General features: G+C 40.7%; 1 protein-coding gene across 4 annotated transcripts in view; it reads left to right on the top strand.

Moving 5' to 3' along the window:
- Window positions 1-3192: 3192 nt before the first annotated feature.
- Window positions 3193-22139, top strand: part of OXR1 (oxidation resistance 1) — a 299313-nt gene continuing 280366 nt past the window's right edge. For 3 of the 4 annotated variants that reach the window (XM_075023806.1, XM_075023807.1, XM_075023810.1), the window contains exons 1-2: window positions 3251-3378; window positions 10196-10301. The gene's annotated coding sequence lies outside the window, so the exon portion shown is untranslated. Of the gene's footprint in view, window positions 3379-10195; window positions 10302-22139 lie in introns of all 4 variants that reach the window. The other variant, XM_075023813.1, reaches the window with a different exon arrangement.

Raw genomic sequence — 22139 nt, forward strand, 5'->3', positions numbered from 1 at the left:
AACTTTGGTTTGGTGCCCTCTCCCTGTAGTGTTTAGTTTAAAAGGATGTACAAGAAATGGTCGCATAAAGGATCATAAACCATGAGGAAATAACCTTTACCTTTGATTTACATTTTCACTAAAATTTCCAAGTTATATCCCTTGAAAATGAATTTTGTTCTGTAAACAATCAAACAACAACAACAACAACAAAAAATCAATGCATATTCTACCTACCACCCAGGAATATTATCTACTTGACTATACTGCAAAGTTACCTAGGGCAGTGAACTTGAAAGGTGAGGGTGCTGGAATGTAGCTTTGAGTTACACGAGGAGAGGATAGAGAAGAGAGAATCTGAACACTGCTATCAGGGAGAAGAGTGAAAATAGCAATGAGAGGAGAAAACTGAGAGGACTGAGGTGAAAGTCTGAGAGCCAGAGCCAGTCACTGGTATGTCACAGCCTCAGATCATCAGCAATGTGGAATTATAGGAGACACTTTTTGAAAAAGAAAGATTTTACTAAAGCCTTCCCAAGTAATATGAAGAGAGATTGATAAAGTGCTGTGCTATTCATGGAGACCAAAGCTGCACATCTTCTGCGTGCTGAGGAATTGTTCCTCTTCTGTCGTCTCATAGGGGCACAGCAGCATAGCAGATATTTAAATCTTTGTTGCTGTGTAGGAACAAAATGCAACTCTATGGATATTTCTGCTGAGCAAAACTGGAAGGAGAAAGGAACAGCATCCAGCTTCAGATGGGTGTTTGCCTCTAAATAATCTATAGTTGACTGATTGGCACAGCAGATGCTGCCACCACTTACTAATGTCCAATTTGGTAATTTGCATCTGGGTGATGATGGTGTCTTTTGAATGCTGAATTGTAAGAACTTGCTATCTTAGGCAAAATTTTTTGTAATTTCATGCAATTTACAACAGCATGGCTTGGGTAAGAAAGATCCATATATGTTTCTCTCTCCTTGTAAAAGCAACTATATTTGATAAGTTCTGAAGAGATTCCTCATAGACAAAGAAAGATGTGAGAATGATAATATAGCTACCCCTGAAGAGAATTATAATGCAGACTTCAAAAAAAAAAACCCCACAAAACCCATGTTTTCTTCACCATTATTTTAACAGAGACATTTGTTCCCATGATGGACAGTCTTCTGCACTCCCTAGACAGTAAGAGTCCCCAGTTGGAAGCTACTCTCCTGAGACTCAGGACATCTTTTGGCCTCCTGATTTCTCTAGAGCTGTATGATGGTAAAGGTGCAAACTGTTCTAGGAAATTCTCCAGAGGCTGCCTACTGTTCCTGCAGAGCTCCAGCTGCAGCCAGAAATACATTAGTCCTCCGTTATCCCCTATCTCAGGCTCCACTCAAAAAACTGCCTTTTCTATTTCCCCAGCTGTCTATCTCAAGATCAATAGCTCCAGGTGAAAGAATTACATAATTTTTTTTTTCATGACTTTGTACAGTTACGCATGCTGCATAGCTTACAACTTTTTATAATATGCACTGTGAAGGCTGCTGTTAAGACATGGACTACGGACTATAGCATATCTCATGGCTTACAGAGAACACAAAATGAGGAGACAATTAGTGAACATGATTCATTCCCTTTTTAATACTATAATCTTCATGACATCATCTTTTGTTTCTTAAAGTACTGCAGCAGAGTTACCTACATAATCTTGTCTAATAATCTATCCCATTGTATGTCAGTCTGCAAAGGAAATTGCTTCCTTGCTCTCACTTTATTTGACATCACTGACAAGTAACGTTTCCTTTCCTGATTATAGTAACCCACATGTAACTGAGCTTTTTTTTCTGCAGCAGTTTTTGCTGAAGGCTGTGTTAGAGTTCAGATTAAGATAAACTTCCAGTGCTTTCGTCTCACGTCTAGTGAAATAAATGAAACTTTTTTAACATGGCAATCTTGACTGTATGTACTATTGTAAGTGATGTCATCAGAGTAGCAAGTTATCATTATGCAGATGTTGTTCGATAATCTTTTATGAGTGAGAACTTATTCAGTATTCGTACTGTAAAGTTGTTCTTTGTGCAGCAGCAATTTTCTGTATCTGTAAAAGCAGAATTCAGCAAAAACCCTGAACTCCCGCTAAGGTAATATAATTTTTAGGCTTTGTACTATGTTTATAAATCTAAAACAATGTGGTATTGCCATGTTTATTCTTACTGGTCTTTTAGGAAGGCAGGGGATGGTAAGCCACATGGCTTAAAAACCACATCAGAAACTGCCATTTACAAATACTTGGGGGGCTTTTAATTTCTAGCAGTTATCTACAGCTCTTAGGTTTGAAACACAGTAGTGTCTGTGAAAGGAACGTGTGATCATGCCATTCGTCTTGCCAGCCAAGCAAATCATATTTAGGGAGCTGTTCTGCAAGCTCCTTGCCTTGGACCTGTCACATTCTCATCTGACTTCTCTGGGCTTCACTGGAGAGAAGTGAAGTGTGAGTTTGTTTCTCCCCAAGCGTCGTCCACAAAACCGAACACCTCAGAGCAGGATGGAGATGTCTCCTGAGAAATACCGCATGAAAATACCGCTTGGCATCCTCTCCCGCACTTTCTAGACCCGATTTCTGAAACTGCCGCTTCACGGGGTGGCCCGGCCCTGAGGTAAACGGCCCGGCCTGCGGTAAACGGCCCGGCCCTGAGGTAAACGGCCCGGCCCGGCGCTGGGGCGAGGGGCCCGGCGCTGCGGCGAGGGGCCCGGCGCTGCGGTGAGGGGCCCGGCGCTGGGGCGAGGGGCGGGCAGAGCCCGGCCGCCGCCCCATCGGACGCTCCCAAGAGCCCCCCCGCAGCCACGCCGCGCCCCCCTGCTCGATTCGGCGGGAGTCGCCGCATCCCGGCGTACCCGCAGGGCTCCCGCTGCGTAGGCGCGGGCAGGACCCGGGCGCGGCCCGCGCGGGCATCGCCCCGGTTTCGGTGCCTCTCCTCCGACACCGCGGGCAGGACCGGCGCGGCGGGAGGTCAGCCCCCGCCCCGGGGAGGCAACCCCTGCCCGGGGCCTGCGGGGGAGCGAGGCCGCCTCTGCCCCTTTAAGCTCCAGCTGTTCTTTTCTGCGGCGCCTATTTTTAGCTCGTCCTCTTGGTAGCATCCAGCTCTGCCCCCTATTTCTCCGTGCTCCCCCCTCCCCCCCCCCCCCCCCCGCGGTGGTAGGTTCCGCGCGGCGACGGCGGGGGGACTGAGCATGTCCGAACCCGCTCGGCAGTGGCCGCCGCGCCGGGGCTGCGCTCGCGCGCCGCGCTCGCCGGGCGGGAAGGAGGGCGCGCGGCCGGGGGCCGCGTGAGGGAGGCGCGTGCCGCCGCCGCTCGCTCCGCTCCCGCTCCCGCTCCTGCTCCGCGCCGCCCGCCGCCGCCGCCGCCCGCAAGTAAGTTTCTCCGCGGGCGCGGGGTGCCCGCCGCGGAGCCGGGGGGGGTGGCGGGCGCCTCGGTGCCGCCTCCCCCGCGGCAGGGGCGGCCCGGGGCAGGGGCTCGGAGTTCGGTGCCCCCCCTGCCCCTATCTCCAGCCCCTGGGGGCTGGCGTCGGGCGGGACGCGCGGCGCGACCGGCTGCCCCTGCCCGCCCGGCCGCCTCGCTGCGCGCCCCGGGGCCGTCGCAACTTCTCGGCTGCCCGCGGCCCGGCCCCGCCGGCCCGGAGGGCATCGGCTGGCCACGCGTTGCGGGGTCCCGCCGCCCTAGGCGCGGGCCGCGGCCTGCCGGCTCGGCTCGTCCACGCCGCGGCGGGTCCGCGCTGCGCGGGTCGGCGGCGGGTGGGCGCCTCTCCTCAGGTGCGTGTGGCGACCCCGGGCCGGGTCCGAGTGCGGCCCGCGGCTGCGAGCGGCGCCGGGAGAAGCGGGAGGGCTGCGGTCGCCTTGCGGAGAGGGCGCGGTACCGAAACGGGGAGCAAGTAGCCGCGCAGCCAGTGCGTCGTCGGAATTAGCGAGGCTGTGGTGTATAAAAGAGTTTCTGATTTAACAGATGGTACCGCAGGGAAGAAAGTGTTCGCTGAGAGAAACTGTCATGACATACGTTTTTGCCGCCTCGTGTGACAATTTGTTCCGGGTGCTCTTTTAGTTTAGTAGGGGTACGGTATGGTAATTTGCCTGTCGGTAGCAAACAAATACCGAACGATGCCCCGAGGTTTTTTCCTCTGAAAATAGGATTTTGTTATTCATTTGAAAAAAATGCTTATTCTGCTGTTGTTCCTTTCACCTGTAAAGTCGGTTTGAACACTGTGTCTCACTGATACTCGGGATGTAAAGTTCTTCATGTTGAAAGTGGCATGATTCGGTTCATTTCTTTTCGAGTGCTCTGAAATGAGGAAAGGTTTCGGAACCTGCTTCCCTGTTCAGAGGAGGCTCGTTGCTGTTTGCAAAGTTGCATGAAGATGGCCATCTAAAATGATAGCTAACTAAAATGATAAATTAATAGGGGAAGGGGGAATTTGAGGAGCTTTCTGTGAAACTGAATGTCACTTGTGAAAATTCTACTGCTTAGCATGTCACTGGTGAAAGAATTGGACTAAGCAAGGGCCGATAAGGTGCTCTTGGTGGACAGTCTGTCTTAATTTTCATTAGACCATCCCGCTAGATATTCTTACTTTAATGACCTGGCTTTGGACACTTACAGGCATGATTATCTTTGCACATTGACTTAGATTTGGTGGAGTACTCGGGGATGAATATTCATATAAGCTTCAACGTCTGCGTGTTAAGCCTCATCAAAATTTAGATGTACTTTAAAGTAGCTAAATCCCCAGAACTTGCCATCCCTACTGCTTATATTCTTGGTTTTGTTAATGAGTAGTATTGTAGTGGAGACAGGTGTGATTGTTTCCGTACCTCTACAACTTTTCCCCTCTCCCAAATGAAACACCCACTGCCCCACGACACCCCCCCAAACAATAGCAATTGATCTATGGGTTTCTGAAAGCCAGTCAGTGTGTGTGATTGGGATCTGAATTGTGCATGAATACACTGCTGTCCTGTCAGTTCCATTTTTATGAGTATGCAATAATGGGGAAAAAAAATGAATTCTTGAGTAGATGCCTTTTGCCTGCTGCACAAGACCAGTGCAGCAGGAAAGAACAGCTTGTGTTACCTATGTTGACAGTGTATTGAAAATTAAGGAGGGAAATTTTTGTGCATGGCAACCTGCCATTTTTCTCCTGTAATTAGATTTGAGCTGAAATAATACCAGATATTTAAAAAATAAAATTGTTCAAAATATCAGAAGTCTTCAAAGTCTTGAGTGTTAAAAATGCCTTTCCTTATGCCCTTAGAGTAATAAATTGGTTAATTATTTGTGTTGCATTTTACTCTTACGATGTTTTAATACTTCTTATTATAGTTCCAGAGCTCATACAAATTAATAGAATTATTTCAGCATCCTAACCAGATAAGCGTTCTTTGATAGTCAAAGTATATGTGATAGAGCATATAAGCATATCCTTAGAATATACACTGTGGTATAGTGCCTGTAGAGTCTCAGTTGATTCTTTGTTTCTTGTCCAGGTTTGAGCCCAACTATTGGAAATTAGAAAATTATTTGAGTGGCAGTGGGGTTACATATTAATTGTTTGGACTGTCTAGTTAGCAGCTGTAGTGTTTGTACGTAGTTACTTTTTTCTGCCTGACAGGAAAAATAACTCTAATCTTTCTCCATGCGTGTCTTCCCTTGAAAACTCTTATTTGTCCATTATTTGCTTAATCTAGGAAAATATCTTCCATGTTGTGGGTTGTTTGTTTTTTTTTTTTAATAAAGTGTGTCATCTTGCATTATAGGAAATCATATATACTCATCCCCCCAGGACTTTGGGGAAAGGACTATGGAAAGAGATGTAAAAATACTTAAAAATAAAAAAAAAAAAAAGTTGAATTTAATTAAAAACCAAACCAAAACACCAAAAAACCAAAACCCTATTAATAATGCCCTAGGAAATTTTCATAGGGGAGTGATTATTCTCTAAGGCTGATAGCTGAAGGCAGTAGTCTAGGATTGTCAGCATTACCTATCAGCTGTTAATTTGCAAGAAAGTCTTTTAGCATTTGTTTTTGTTGATGAGCTACTGTAACTTACTACTTCTTCACCCTTTAGCAAGCTGCTGTTGTTTCCTAAGTTACAGTAACAAAAACATTAAATTAAGCATATTATTGAAACACATGTGGGATTTGATAACCTTACAGAAGCAAACAGTTACTGATGACAAGCACGGTCGGGTGTCAGGTTAGCACAAGATTGCTACATGTTCATCAATAGGTTCACTCAGATGCTGATACTTTTGTTTAATAGAGCCATTTACTTAAATTTAGGATGGCTTCCTTGTCTACTGCAGCAGATATTCATTAAGGTAAGGTGTGTGTCTTTGGTGTGTGAACTGTTCCCGTTGGGGCAGAAGGAGCAGTCTGGGATAGGCAAAGAATTGCACGTGTTACGGAGCTCCTGGGGAAGACCTTCAAGTGTTTGAAAAAGACACTGCTATCTTCATTTCATCGGTGGTGTTTTGTGCCAGGAACAGATGCTTACATGGTGTACTGCAGCAGTGAGCTGTAAATTACCCTTTTATTCTAGCATCTGCTCCTACCAGTTTTACTGAAGATTAGGCATAGATATGGAGAAGGTATCTCCTGGATATCTCATGATATGTTATGGATGTGTCATACAGTCTCTAAGACAGGAAGTTATTTGATCTGCAGGTCAAAATCTTTCAGATTGTGCAGAGGCCTCTGTCACAGAGAGAGCTTATCTGTGGCTACAGCAGGACAATTAGTGAGTTTCTCCTGTATGTAAGGTTACTGCCTGTATCTCTCAATTACACATTGAAGCAAGTGATGACCTCCTGCTCCTGCTTTCTTACATTGCTCTAGCAAAACAGAGATAGAAGGAGTATTTGCTATTTTTTGTTATTCTGTTGCCTGTAGTAGGGTTTGGAGAGGAAGAAAAAATCAGAGAAAGAAGAGAGAAGTAGGGAAGAAAATATATAAACCTGTGTTAATCTTCCACAGCTATTGTAGTGAGAACTAATTGGAGTTTTGGCTCCTTAACTCTTAAAATGGCAGGAGGGGAAAGGACCATTGGACTTCACTTTGTTACTCCTCAGGAATACGCTCGGGTATATTTATCATTTGGTGATTGAGAAGTCATGCAAAGAGAGGGGGCTGGACATGGGAGCAAAGGGAAGAGAGGACAGCTACTCAGAAGCTGGATGTGTGTCGTAATGGAGGTCCAAGCAGAGTCCTGAACACAGCTTACAAACATGCTGTTTGTCACAAAACAAAGGATTGTACCTTCTCTAGGGCCAATGTAATGTGTTGTCTACATAGCCCAGGGATGGTAACATGGGGGGAAAAAATGGGATTCTGAGCAGCAGGATAAGGTGTGCTGTGGTGTTATATGACAGGTGTATTTATGTGAGTTCCTCCTTGAATAGCTCGAGGCCATGAAGGGTATACCAGTATCCTCTTTACTTTCTTTTTGCTGGACCCAGTTGTTTTCAGGCTTGGACTGAAGTCCTGGTAAGCTTTATTACCCTGTTGTTGGACCCTTTTGTTCCATATGATGGGGGTCCTGCTCTCACCACACCCACCCCCTGCACTCCCTCAAGATTAGGGATGAAGTAACAAAGTACTTACTGAGTGATAGTTACCATTGGAAGCCTGAGGGACTGATTTGAAAAGGAGAGTTAAACTTAAAACCTGTGAAGGAACAAGGGGATTCCTGCAGCACAGCCATGGACATAATAAAACCAGAGGGACACGTGCGATGACTTGCCATATAATAGAAACTGGTGGAGTCTGAGTAAATTCTTGGTTGAATGAGACTTACTACTTAGAAAAAAAAAATTACTCTTCATTTAAAAATTTGGAGTAAACCCCTCTTAACACTTGTGAATGCATCCAAATCCATTGTGAGCTTTTCAGATATTAATTAGCCTAAATGGTTGCTATTAATAACTTATTTTTAGCTTGGTGTTGTTTTTATTCAACTTCCACCTATCAGATCTGACTATCTGCCTGTTCAAAGAGCTACATATTGTCCAATATTTTTTTCTATGAAGGTATGTATAGATCGATGAAGATCTCTTGATAAGACTGAGCTCATAAAATCTTTTGCTGTTTATGTATTTTCAGTCCTGTTTCATTTCTGAGACTAGGCACTCTCTTTTCTGTCAGTTGGAAGTTCTACCTACTGTGTCCTAGATGCAAATGCTTTTCCTGAATGCGCGGTAATTTCACACACAAATAAAATGATGAGGGCAGAAAAGTCAGTGCCCTAGTAGGAGGGAGGAAACATAAAGAAATCTTTAACAGTGAAGTAGTACAAGTTGTTTAATACTTTGCTAGTAAATCTCTGTGATCAACAGTGAAAGATGAATGAAAGAGGACATTTTGAACACTCTAAGCAGAGCTTAAGCTGATGTTAGCAAAAGTAAGCCCGTTTTCTGTGCAAGATGGGAACTTTTTTGGTCTGTGACTAAGAGCCTTAGTCACATAAGATCCACTGTTACTGTTTACACATTCTTCAGTAATCAGTGACCAAAGAGTAACACTTTGGGTCAACCTGGGATGTACCCCTTGCACCCCTGTGAAGGCACAGTTGACATCTGTGCAATCACAGACACGCAGTATTTCTTATTGAACATGGAAAGCAAAACTGTAGCAGTTCTGTGTCAAACTCAGAATACCTCTGGAAAACAAAGTATTGCCTCTTGGTAGTGTAGGTACCTTGTTTGTTCAGTGGTACTATTTGTACACACTCTCGTTTTGGAAGGTCTTCTCACAGTCATCGGGACAGATTACTAGGAACCATCTTGTCTGTCTTCAGTGGGTGATCTCACCCATTAAAACACCAGATTTGGAGGGAAAAAAAAAACCCACTATGTGAGCACATAGTGTGGCTGCTTAATTGATACGCCTTTTCTTTCTAGACGCCTTATGTATACAATTCCCATTCATTTCACTATGAACTTGAGTTATGGAAACAGAGGAGAAGAATCATTATCTGTCTCCTGTGCTTCTTTGTATAAAATGCTTTTGGGATGCATAACTGTGAAACAAATTCATAGGTAAAACAGTTCACTTAAGTACTCCTATAGATAGTAAGTATCCAGAAACCTTTATATAATATGACATGCACATAAAGATAAGATTTTGATACTATAGTCAGAACTTTTTTTTTCCCCAAGGCATAACACAACCAGATTCCATGGAGACACCTTCTAAAATAACAGCAAATACACTATTAGTTATTCCTTAATGTAACCATAGCTGTACAAAAGCTTAGTAATAAATCAGCTTCATATTTCATAAATAATACAGAGCATACTAAAATGTTAGTATTTATAGTCACTGCAGTGAAATTGGATTCACTTGTGAGTCTTCTTTAGACTTCCTTTGTGATTTTAAATTATTAATACTGTTATATTTCAGAAATTGATATTTATATACTGTTGATGTAAACCTAATCTATTCAGTCATCTGAATCTCTGGCAGTTGAATTCGAAGTTGTCTTATGGATTTTGTTGCACCAAAAAGCCAGGACATCCATGTTGTTTATACAAGCACATTCCAAGATGGTTAATCAATGATTATCACCACTTCTGTAGCATCTGAAAAGAGAAGCTGTAACAGCTTTTAAATCCCGTTTAGGGAAGGAAATAGCTCTTATCCAGGACTACAAACAGCAATAGCAAGGAAAACAGATGCAATGGGAAACAAAATATATTTATTTCTTCTAGCTTTAATTCTCCTTTGGAATCTTATCATTAGTCTCCGTGAGTTTTCAATAATTTTCTTTGGGATTATGACTATTATTTTTTTTTTCCTTAGAGCTAGTATGAACACTACCTGCAGTGAAATGTTGTGGCCATAGGACTAATGCTAATTCATTAGTAGTCAATCTTGCTTCTAGATGAAACCTCAAGACCCTTGTGGTACTTCCTGCTTGAATATTTTTCAAAGAATTGCATTAATTTTAAGTGTGGACCTAAACCACTGATGGAAGTCCCACTCATACCTTCTGTTGCCATCAGTATATCACCATGGCAAAAATAAATCGTGTCTTTCTTTGCATGCATTTTCCATATGTCAGAAAGGATGATAGTAGCAGGAATTAGCTGGTCCGTGTGGAACACTTGACTGTGAAACTCTTTTCCATATGCAAACTGTCATACCTCTTTTTTTTTTTCCCCTTATTTTTTTCACTAAGGTCTATCTCACCTGAAAGCTTATAACCTGAGTTTATGCTCCACTGAGAAGTTTTACCTGAAGCAGTGAACGACTTAGACACCTCTAAAATGGAACCAGTGGAATAGGTATGTGTAAGAAATTATAAGGAAAGTTTTAAAGTGGAACTAACATTTATTAAAGCTTCACTGCTCAATTGGTTTTTCTGTTTACTACTTCCCAGTGTCTTCCTGTATGTTGTGTATCTCCACTGTAAGCTCCTACAGTGGAACGTGTGTGTATTTACTTGTTTTAGAGGCCTACACATAATCAGCAGTTTTTACAGAATTAAAATGTGTTTTATGTTTTCTTCAAATTAAATTGTTAATACAGATTCTCAAATTTGAGGCTCTGAATATAAGATTTTTCTCAGGTGTCCCTGCCAAAATAGCTGCTTTATGTACTTTCCCAGTGTAGCCTTGCTCTTACTTTATCTGCAGACTGTACGTGAAGTGTTGGGTGTTAAGTATTACTGTGCTGCATTGCATCTGAGCATCTACCTCCAGGCATGGCTTTCCATTCAGAGCATCCCTGTGTTTAGGGGTCCCAGAGGGCACAACTTTTTCAGCTGAGTGCAAGTACTCACATCTAAGACGACAATGTCAAGCAGGACTTGTCCAGCATTTGCTCTTTTCTGCAGTTCCTCTCTATGGCAGTGGTGATTGGGAAAAAAAAGTGAAATTTTGGATATCTTCATAGAATCACTTAGGTTGGAAAAGACCTTTAAGATCATCGAGTCCAACTGTCAACCCAACACTACCATGCCCACTAAAGCGTGTCCTGAAGTTTCTTTGTTGTTTGTGTTCTTAATGTCTTTAAAGCATTGAGGCACTGGGATGTCCCTGGAGTTCAGGTAACCTTATGACAAGCATTCTGACAAAAATGCTGAAGCAAAAAAGCTGTCCTTGGAGCTGGGGACTGTGAGAGAGAAGGTTTTGGCTTTGGATCAGATTAAGACTTGGATGAGCTGCCTGGACAAAATCTTAGTGTTGGTTGGATGAGGTTGTCACAGAGTGGTGATGGTGATGGGGTAAGGCTGAGGGAAGATGAGAATGGCACTGGGCAACTGGGAAGACTTGCAAGTCCATGTCTTGCAAGGGCTTTACAGAGTCCAGAAGGAATCCAAAGTTTCCAATTTTTCCTGTCCTGTTGTAATTCAGCAAGCCTGAGGCTATTTTACCTTATTATTCTACCTCCTCACAGCCTCTTACCTCTTCCTTTTATTTTTTATTGTAAACTTGTATTTTGGACCCTTGTGGACTTAAAATATTAGAGCTGAAGCTGCCTGGATATGCAAAGTAAATGAAGACTTTTCAATTTAACTTTAGTCTCTATACTTCAAGTCTGTATCTGTAAAATGAAGATAATACTAGCTACACAACATAGCATGATGTGAGAAGATAAGTTCGTTAATGTTGGCGAAGTACTCTAATACTGTAGTGATGATCACCTTGGAGAGGCTCATGAGGAAATTAATACTTACGGCATCCAAGCAGAGCTTAAGCAGAGTACCGCAAGTCTATGGACTGAACAACTGTGATCAGACTAGACACTGGATAACTTAACTGCTTACTCAGTAAATAGTGTCCTTCCTGTTCTCTGAGCGTTGAAGCAGTCTTGGTGGAAAGAAATGCTATGTGACTACATAGCTGAAAACTGTATGAAGCAGTTTATACATCCTCTTTGAGAATATTGTTTAGACACTTCGTGACCGTGGTTCTTAACATTGACATTGTGAAAATAGCAGCCACAGTATATGAGGGGTTGGAACCTACTGAAGTCCTCATCAAACTGCAACCAGCCTTCTGAATTAGGATGGCTTTGAAGGGGAGAAAAGCTCCTTGTAGTGGTAGTGGGACCATGGCAGAAGAGATCTATGTAACAGTCCTCATAATCATTGCTGCATGTAAATAATGGAGAGTAGGTAAAGAAAGATGGGAGCAAGTGAGACAGAATTAAGATACAAGTGGTCTTGGTTTTGGTGTGGTGCTTTTCCTTACACTCCATAAGGGAAATTTGGCTCTATGTGTCAAAATCATGTTACATGTCTGCTGGAAGACTAATACATACATATGTTGTATCCAACGACACTAGCAACGGTCTGCAGAATGGGTGAACCTAGTGATGGTGGCAGTGGATTGAGTTGCCCGGGTGGAGAAGCTGCATGCCTGGATGGAGCTCACAGTATTTGGAAGGAGAGTGATGTGGTGATGAAATGTAATCACAGGATATCTGCATATCTAGTTTGGCACAGGAACATGGCACAGTGAATGCCAAATTGTCTCACTGTGGTTCTGTCACCATCTCCTAATGTTGCTCTTAGCCAGTGTTGCAGTAAGTTTTGAGCGAGGCTTAGGTTGTACCTAGAGATAAGGCTTGACCTCACTGAAGCTTTAAAGGGGAGGCATTGCAAACATATAGTCATATTGAGAAATACCCAGAAAAGATACTCTTACTTCCCCATATGTGTTTTCCTCAAATTTCTCTACCTTCTGTTTTCCCCAGTTTTCAGGGTCCTATATGAAACGTCCTAAAACTGTAGCACAGGCAGAATGCAAACTTATCACTGCTCTTTCCAATCCCTTTTTATGCCCTGAGTTACTTTTAACCACTTTTGTTTCTCAGGTATACCCAAAGGCAGAGGTTTTGTAAGATGTCGTGGCAATGGGCAGTAGAAATGAATTCCCCAAAGGAAGAACTGCATGTCACCCTGTGTGACCTCCTTTGGGAAACGTAAGAGACCACTGGTTGGAACCCACGGGGCCTTCTTCAGCTGAAATAACTGCAGTCTTGAGGAAATCTGAAAGCTGGCATTGACAGGGAGGAAATCATTCTATCTGCATGAAACATGCAAAAGATCCCCGTCATCTCTTCTGAATTCTTATAACTGCTAATTGCTTTCTGCTTTCTAATTTTCCTTTCCAGTTATTTTAATTACAACTCACTATGGCAAAAGTACCTGTCTCTTGCTGACTCAATCCAAGAGGAGGAAGAATAAAAATTTAAAAAAAAAGATTATTTTTTTTTTTTCCCAATTCCTGTATTTATTCCCCTTCCTTGTAATACCCAATCATGTTGTAGGTCAGTTTTCTGTTTTTAGTTTTCCAAATGCACACCTCTATGTAAACCAGTAGATCTTTAGATAATAGGAGGAGTTGGCTTTAAATAACTTCCTATGACAAGCACTCTCTTTTTTTCCAAAGATCTGTAAATATTTTCAAGGTGAATTAATTCATGTTTGACAAAATGAGCCAGGTTTATACCTGTGTGAGGGCAAAAGCAGTCAACAGTGTGCTTTAATGCATATGAGTTAAGTCACTTTAGGTAAGTGCATGATTATTAGAAGGATTTTAAAGAATAGTCTGGAAAAAAGTGATGATAATGGCTTTTTGATTGGTAAATTAAGATGAATTGTGCCAATCTACAGAAATACAGACTGAGATGGTGTGAAGCAGTGAAGCTGGTATAAGGAGCTTGTAGTTTTCCCAGATGCTTGTACCTGACATTTTACACCACAGTGCTTACACAGTGGCAGCACACAAATTTCAGTGCGTCAAGCATTCAGTTTCCATGCCAGGATTAAATTACTCAAGTTTGTTTGGAGTTCTGGACTGTTGCAATTTTAAACCACTAGTGTTTTGTCATGTGTCCTTGTTTAGGAAGATTCCTATTCCATTTAATAAAAATTGAATTGTGATAAATTAACGATTATGGCTACCTCTGAGCTGCAGCACATCTGAAGCCTGCAGATTTGTTTATGCTTAAGATACATGTAACCGATTAACTTGAATGACAGTCTTATTACATATTCCAATCTGATCTTGGTGCATTGTTAACCATACCTCTCTAGCAGGTAAAGAAAGATAAAATGGTAGTATTTTCTCCAAAGAAAACAAACTAATCATCCACTTCTTGATCTTGGGTGAGAAATGCAACATTATTCCTGAAGGACTTCAAACTATAAGCCTCTAAGATGCCTTCTCCAAACACACAGCTATTGAGCTGTGCAAGAGCAGTTAGGAGGAACACAAGAAAGTCTTCTTCATTTGGCTGGTAGATCATGATAGCTAAGACAAGACTACTATTGTACTGTATTGATCATTCCTTAGCGTGTGATGTTTAGATAAAGTTCCTGTTCTTTTTTCTAAGTATGATCTTTTGTGTTACTTTTGTTTTGATATTGTCTCAGCTAGGCTCTAGATGTTGAAGAGAAGATACTTTTATAGATCTGTAAAATATGTACATCACTTTGAACAAAAAGTTTTACTCTGTGCAAATGAGCATTTGCATTTATACAACGCAATAATAAGTTCATGTATTTGTAAGAGTGCATGACTCCTAATTATGAATCCCAGCAAAGGGTCTGAGGTGACCATTTGGCTCAAAACTTCTTCCTCCCCACAGCCCCAAATAAATCATCTAGCTTGCCTCTGCATGCTTTGCTTTTCTTGAATATTTAGTCATTATGGGTGCAATTTTAGTATTGCTAATAGGCCAAACTAATTTTTACACTTTTTTTGTTGTAAAAAATGCTGATGCAAAAAAGTAGTTTATGTGAGACCACTGGGAGAATGCTTTAAAAAATGTAGTAATCTGTGACCCCAGTCACATAAAGCATGACTTACAGTTCGTTAAAGGTGAACTACAAGAATTCCAAGTTTAAATTAAGGTATTAACCAATAGAGCTTGGGACAGGAGATTACAGAGACTGTGGCTTAGTCTGTTACAGAGTACTACCACGTTGAAATACTACCACGTTGAGCTTGTGTTTTTTTTCCTCCTTGTGCAAGTTATTTGTGTTTGGATGTTCTAGTTCTGATCCTTTCCTACTAACAGATGCTAATGCTGGAATGCTTTACCATGAATTTGACCTAAACCCAATAAAACTGTACAGAACAAAAGTACTTCCTCGTTGAAACAAAGAAATTTAACCCTTCCCTTAAAAAGCTTCTTCAGCAGGGTCTAGATTCTAGAACAGAGCCATGGGAGACAGACTTTGGCTGACTTAATTTTAACATATGGAAAATGCTGGATAATTTTCCCTTAATCAGCTCTACAAATCAACAGGTGGTGAAAGATAGATTCTTCCCATGTGTTAGTGAAGGGTCAGATAGTGTATTGCTAACAGCTTTGAGCCATGTGTGGAGAATGTTCCTACCTTCTGTTCATCAATAGGGAAGCAAACATTACATGTTTATATTTATATTTAATAAAATTAAGTCCATATGTATTTTTTGTCTTCTTCCCTCTGGCCAATTAGTGATGTGGAACTAAGCTGCCATGGACTGGACATGCATGCTATGGAAGGTGTCCTGGTTTCAGCTGGGATAGTTAACTGTCTTCCTAGTAGCTGGTACAGTGCTATGTTTTGAGTTCAGTATGAGAAGAATGTTGATAACACTGATGTTTTCAGTTGTTGCTCAGTAGTGTTTAGACCATAGTCAAGGATTTTTCAGCTTCTCATGCCCAGCCAGGGCACCTGACCCAAACTGGCCAACAGTGTATTCCATACCATGGGATGTCACATCTAGTTTAGGAACTGGGAAGGGGGGGGCAGGGAATCGCCGCTTGGGGACTGGCTGGGTGTTGGTCGGTGGGTGGTGAGCAATTGCCCTGTGCATCATTTGTACATTTCAATCCTTTATTACTACTGTTGTCATTTTATTAGTGTTATCATTATCATTATTAGTTTCTTCTTTTCTGTTCTATTAAACTGTTCTTATCTCAACCCAGGAGTTTTACTTCTTTTCCCAATTTTCTCCCCCATCCCACTGGATGGGGGGGGAGTGAGTGAGCGGCTGCGTGGTGCTTAGTTGCTGGCTGGGGTTAAACCATGACAGAAGGTATGAATTTGTATTTTTTTTCTTAATCAGTTTTAAAAGCACATAAGGCTTTTTCTGGTGCAGCACCACTGATTTTATGACTTTTTTTTTTACATGTGGCTGGTACCTAAATGCTGTTCACCACAATGGATGGAAGGGGTGCAAATGTATTGCTGTGAGTGGAGCAGTCAGAGGACACTGGAAGAGACAACTGGCTCTGCGATACAAGCCTTTGAGTACTTTAATTGCAGGATAGATAGGAACAAATGTCTCGTGTTCGTTCTGTGCAGGGTGTCAAGCCAGATGTGGTGAGAAAAATAACTTGCATAAATTAAGTTTTTACACAGTAGTATTTTGCATTACTCCTTTGTTTTGCAAATTTCAAGTAGCTCTATTGTGCTTGCCAGTAAAATAAACAGATTACAGGAACAAAGCAAAAAAACCTTTTTCATTCTCTTCCAATTAATTTAATTCCTGCTAAAATCCTGTTCATGTTTGGAAAGGAATGACCTTGAAACATTGCAGTTCACAGTTCAAACCTTTTGGTTGATATTGGCTCATATACTGAGCAACCTGAATAAAAATAATGAGTAGACAGTAGAATCTTTTGTTGTTGAATTCCTTATTATCTTTTTAAGGTGTTTATTTTCTTCACTTCCCTATATTTGTAATACAAAGGATAAATTTAGTATTATGGAGACAATAACAATGTTTCCAATTCTGTGGTCATAGTTCTTACTTAATGCCATCAGCAGTCATTTTTATAGATGATCTGCATAATGTATCAGCATGGGCCAGATTTTCCTCTGTGACTCAGAAGCTATCGTAATTATATTGGTGCAGGCAACTGCATCTCTTATGAGGCTGTAGTAGTGGTAGTGAGTTTTCTACATGAATAGAGAATTTGTAAGGCTGCACCAATGTTACTTAAATAACCTCTGACAAATGTTGAAATTTTATTTCAATTATGTGCTGGTGTTCTGTTTCTGTCAGAGGGCTCTGTTGTTCTTGAGCATCCCCATACATGCTTGCACTCACAGTGTGCTAAAGGTAATTTGTGCCCTCCTATATCTGTTGGGATAGTGGTGAAGTTGTCATTTTGGTAAGAACATACTCTGCCACTCTCACTCCTCTTATGCCCTGAATCACTTTGCAGGTGCCACAGTTGAATATTGTGGGGAAAAATGCATAATGCAGACAGTCTGAGATTATGTGGAAACTGCTTGTAATGGTTATGGTGTGATAACCTGAAACTATTTATGCACAAATGTAGAAACCTTGAATTATGCATCAGATGATGGTGAAAAACTAGTGCATGCATCCTGCTAGGCAGAAAACCAGGTGACTTGTAACTATAGTTCAACAAAGCAGTATGGGTTTTTAAAAAAATGTAGGTGTGGGGTTAATTATTACACTGTATCAATTTTACCTGAATTAAGAGAAAGGAAGCAGTATGATTTTACATTAATGGGATGCACAAAGCCGAACTGTAACAACAGTCCTGTTAGGCATTTGAGAGGCACAAGAGAGTGTCTGAATTGCCTGTTCCCTGTGTGCTGCCTGTACTTCCTGGGATGATGATGTTCTCTGGTTCTATGTGGAGATCACAGCTAAGAAGGGTAATAAGATAAGCCCCTTCTGGCTAAAAAAAGAACTGGTGCTAAGCTTGAGGATGAAGCACGTGTGGGCAGGCTCTCCTCTGGACTTCCACCACTCCTTTCCTCCTCAGCTAATGAGATCTAGGGGGTTCCCGTACTGGTCACCTCCTGTTTTAACCTGCTGAGAACAGCCACATAAAGCAGGCAGGTTTCTGACATTCATTGAGTAATCTGTCAAAAAGTTTTGTACCAAAGTGGGAAAAAAAGGAGATGATCTCTCCTAGTTTGGAATGAATAATTAAGGATTTTTAAGCTGCTATTTAAGTGGAAATGGACAAGTAGGAAATAAGTGATGTCTCTGTTCAATCCTGATTTCAATTCTACTCTTGTAATCCTAAAAATCAGATTTCTAAATGGTGGACTGAATGTCCAGTGCCATTTTAGTAGCACTTGAGCAGCAATCAGTTATTATTGATATAATTATGTAGACACTTGAATTTAATAATAAAAAATAAGAAATTATTTGATCTTTTTGGATGTTTTTCATATAGGAATAAAATTATTTTAATTTCAATATTAATAATGACTTGCAAAAAAAGTTAGAACGTGAAGCAATTAAATACATGTTTCTTAGGAAGAAAAGTGAGGAAAAATGTTAAACCAGTTCTAAGTTTTAATTAGAAAAAGATAAACTGTATAATTGACTTTGTTAATGAAGGCATAATTAGGTCCAGGTTTTTTTTTGTTCTTCTTTATTGTATCTGAAATGTCCCATGTGAGGATTTATAAACCTTAAAACTCTGCAAATGGAGGCTCGAATACAGGCACCATATGTTTCACAACTTCCTTCTTGTTGATTTTAGGGTATTACCAACACTCACAAATAGACAATCCCAGATCCATCTTAAAATTGAAGTACTTGCCATTTTCATGATGTTTTCCCATGAGGTTTCTCTCTCTGAGATCTGTCTTTTCAATTACCATTTGCTGTCATTCAGCACTTCTTGCACTTTAATTTTATAATGCAAATGCCTCTGAATCCATCAAAGTTTATTTCATTCCTTTCTCTGTTTCCATGCTGTTTTCAGTCCCAAGTAGTTTTTAAGGATTGTTCTCAAAAAACATGATTAGTAAAGTATAGTGAGGTTCAGAAAGCAACAGTAAGAGTTCATAGTTTCAAGCTTTTCTGAAAAATCAAAAGAATTAGACTATTTCTCTTTTGAATTTTTAATGGACTTAAAGCTTCACCAGATAGAAACTAGGGCTTTAAGAAAATTTAAGTATTATGGCATAAATTATCTTCAAAATAAGAAAACCCTATTTTTTGTAGTATCCATAGCAGTAAAAGCAAAACAATGGCTTAAGAGTATGTGTGGTGCTTCTAGCTCCTGTTTTATGCCTAAATATGTAATTAGAAAACAGAGAAAACAAGAGAAATATCACAATAAAAGATTCATATTTTTGGCTACTCTCTTGCAATGCTAAGGCCAAAGCAGCATAGAGAGTCTGTGCTGATACTTTTTTGCAGTTGTAGATCTTGGGGGTGAAGCTATTCTGAAGTGGAATTGAATTCAGTTGTTATGCTTCGTTTTCTGCAATGCTAAATTCCTACTGATTTTTTGGAAGTTCAAAAGTACTTTGACCTTTACTGAAGCCAGTAAGAGCTGTGTGTGTTTAGGGCTGTTGAAATCAGACAGAAAGTTGCTTGCCAGAGCACAGTATATACAAGGCTCCATCATTTAATTGCTGCATTAGCTAGCTAATAGCTATATTAGACCTCTGGTCTTGAATTGCCCTATGAAGGTATCTCTCTATTTGTCTTTCTATCCATGGATGAGAAGTAGCCACTTGACATATTACCTTATTTTCTTAAAATCAGCCTTCGCAAATACTCTCAGTGTTTATTGTGGTTTAACCCCAGCCAGCAACTAAGCTCCACGCAGCCACTCGCTCACTTCCCCCCCACCCAGTGGGATGGGGGAGAGAATTGGAAGGAAAAAGGTAAAACTCGTGGGTTGAGATAAGAACAGTTTAATAGAACACAAAGGAAGAAACTAATAATGATAATAACAGTATTAAAATGACACTAATAATAATAATGGAAGAATTGGAATATACAAAACAAGTGATGCACAATGCAATTGCTCACCACTTGCTGACTGATGCCCTGTTAGTTCCTGAGCAGTGATCCGCGCCCCTCCCTGGCCAACTCCTCCCAGTTTATGTACTGGGCATGACATCACATGGTCTGGAATACCCTTTTGGCCAGTTTGGGTCAGCTGCCCTGGCTGTGTCCCCTCCCAACTTCTTGTGCCCCTCCAGCCTTCTTGCTGGCTGGGCATGAGAAGCTGAAAAATCCTTGAATTTAGACTAAACATTACTTAGCAACAACTGAAAACATCAGTGTCTTATGAACATTCTTCTTATACTAAATCCAAAACTTAACTATACCAGCTACTAGAAAGAAAATTAACTCTATCCTAGCTGAAACCAAGACAGTGTCTTAATTTTTCAGTCTAAGTTTGAAAATGGCAACTTTTGTTTTCATGTTTTGTAAGTGACAGTACAGGTAACTCAATTCTATCACTGTAACTTCTTTTTTGTTTATGTACATGTTATAGGAAAATTAAAAGCAAAGAGTCATTCTTAGGTGTTTGGCCCCAAAATTGATAGATGCTAGAGGCATGCTAACAACATTTCTCCAATGAGACATTTGACATTGATCCTTTTTGAATTGATGTAGTCTGCTTTTGAATTTTTTCAGTTTTGTTCTTGTATTTCCTGAGTTCTGAAATGTGAGTCTTACGCCTCCCTTTTGAAAGTGTTGTAGTTCTACCTCAATTACTTCCTTGTCAGTGTGGTTCATATTTTTTCTACAGTCTCTCTCATTTGACAAAGTAAACCTGCATGCTGTTTCATTACTGAAGTGGTGAATTTTAATTGGCTTCACAGTTCAATTTTTTTCTTGAGCATGACTTTATGACATCAGTTTTATGAGTCAAGAAGCTACCTTCTGTGAAAATGGTCTGCTTTTTCTCTTTGAGTGAAAAGAATTTCTATGTACAGGATAAGTGCTGAACTGATTTTACAGGCTTTTGTTAGGAAGTTTGGTAGGTTTTTATGATCCAGCTCTGGCCTTGTGATACCACATTTCTTTAGGAGTTCTGTAGTCTGTTTTTCAGTGAATGGGCTGATGTTAGCATCTTGAGTCATTTGTTACACCATGTCCTTCCAAGTACTTAGGATGAAGAATGTTTTAGGAGGAGCAAGTATTTAGGGTGTTTAGTGCAGCCTTAAGGGTTCTGTTCATCTCTGTCCTTCTTCCTCTGTTCAGATTTGAGTGGGTATAATTTTGGCTGCAAGATTTCATGCTACTTGTTATTCATTAAGTTGAAAACTCCATCTGGAGAAGGTATTAATCCAAAATGTTATTCTGGTGTAGCTTGTTTTGAAGTTATTTGTTTTGGAGTGGGATTGATTTGACCAGTGGTATGTTAAATAAAGAGTGAATTCCGTGGAAATCTTTCTTATTATATTTAGATACGGCCATATACTTTCAGAGCATTTTGTGTCCTATTTGATATATGCTGTGTCTTGAGCATGTCTGTGACTTTGACTCTCTCTCAAACATGTTCATCTTCAGTGGACTCATCTGTTTTCTTAACATTTTTTTCTTTCATAAGGTCTAATAAAAAAAATTGCTTTGACCTAGATTTCTTGCAAATTCTTTAGATCCTATTGCACATACTACTCAAAAATTATAGTTTAATATGAATGGGTAGGTTTAAATTTTTTTTAAAATTGCAGTTTAACTGTCAGATGAAGTATTGTGTCACTCTTGCATATGCGGAGTTTGAAAGTAGGTAATTTAAAGTCAGCCTTTTGTGAGCAATTTTTTCCAATATTTAAAATTCCTGTCATATAACAGAGAATCAGTGTGAAGTATTCTTGGAGGGAATAGTTTCTTCTGTTGTTGCTAGATTAGTCTTGAGACCTTGTTTCTAATTAACAAAAAAGCCCAGCAGCGTAATTTCCTATGTGGAAGAAAACTAGGGAAAAATGCGTGCTTGAGATAAGGCAAAAAGAGAAGTTCCTCAGCAGCATCTTAGAGACAGCTTCATGAGTTGTGGTTTTTAATTTTAGATTTTATTTTTGTTTGTAAACTGTTTAGAAAAAAATGAAAGGTAAGGTAAGAGTGTTCATGCAGAACGAATGATCTCTTCTTATCCCTAGCCTTTCCCTGCATTTGGCTGCTGCAAAATACAATAGTGAGGTCGTAGGCATATAGAAGTGAATAAAAATAAAGCAGATATAAAGATAAGCCTAATCAGAGACAAAATCTGATACTCTGAGTGACTTGCCCTCTTTCCTCTCAGTCTCACAGGAGATGATCCAGTGTGCTCCTGCAATCTTTCTATTTTTCAGAGTTTGTCCACCCAGCCCACCCCACCTTTGGGGAGATTGTAATTTCTGGTGGGGATGCCTGCTAGCAGGGGGCTCCGGGGGA

Source organism: Buteo buteo, chromosome 3, assembly GCF_964188355.1.
Source record: "Buteo buteo chromosome 3, bButBut1.hap1.1, whole genome shotgun sequence".
In the NCBI taxonomy this organism is placed as follows: domain Eukaryota; kingdom Metazoa; phylum Chordata; class Aves; order Accipitriformes; family Accipitridae; genus Buteo; species Buteo buteo.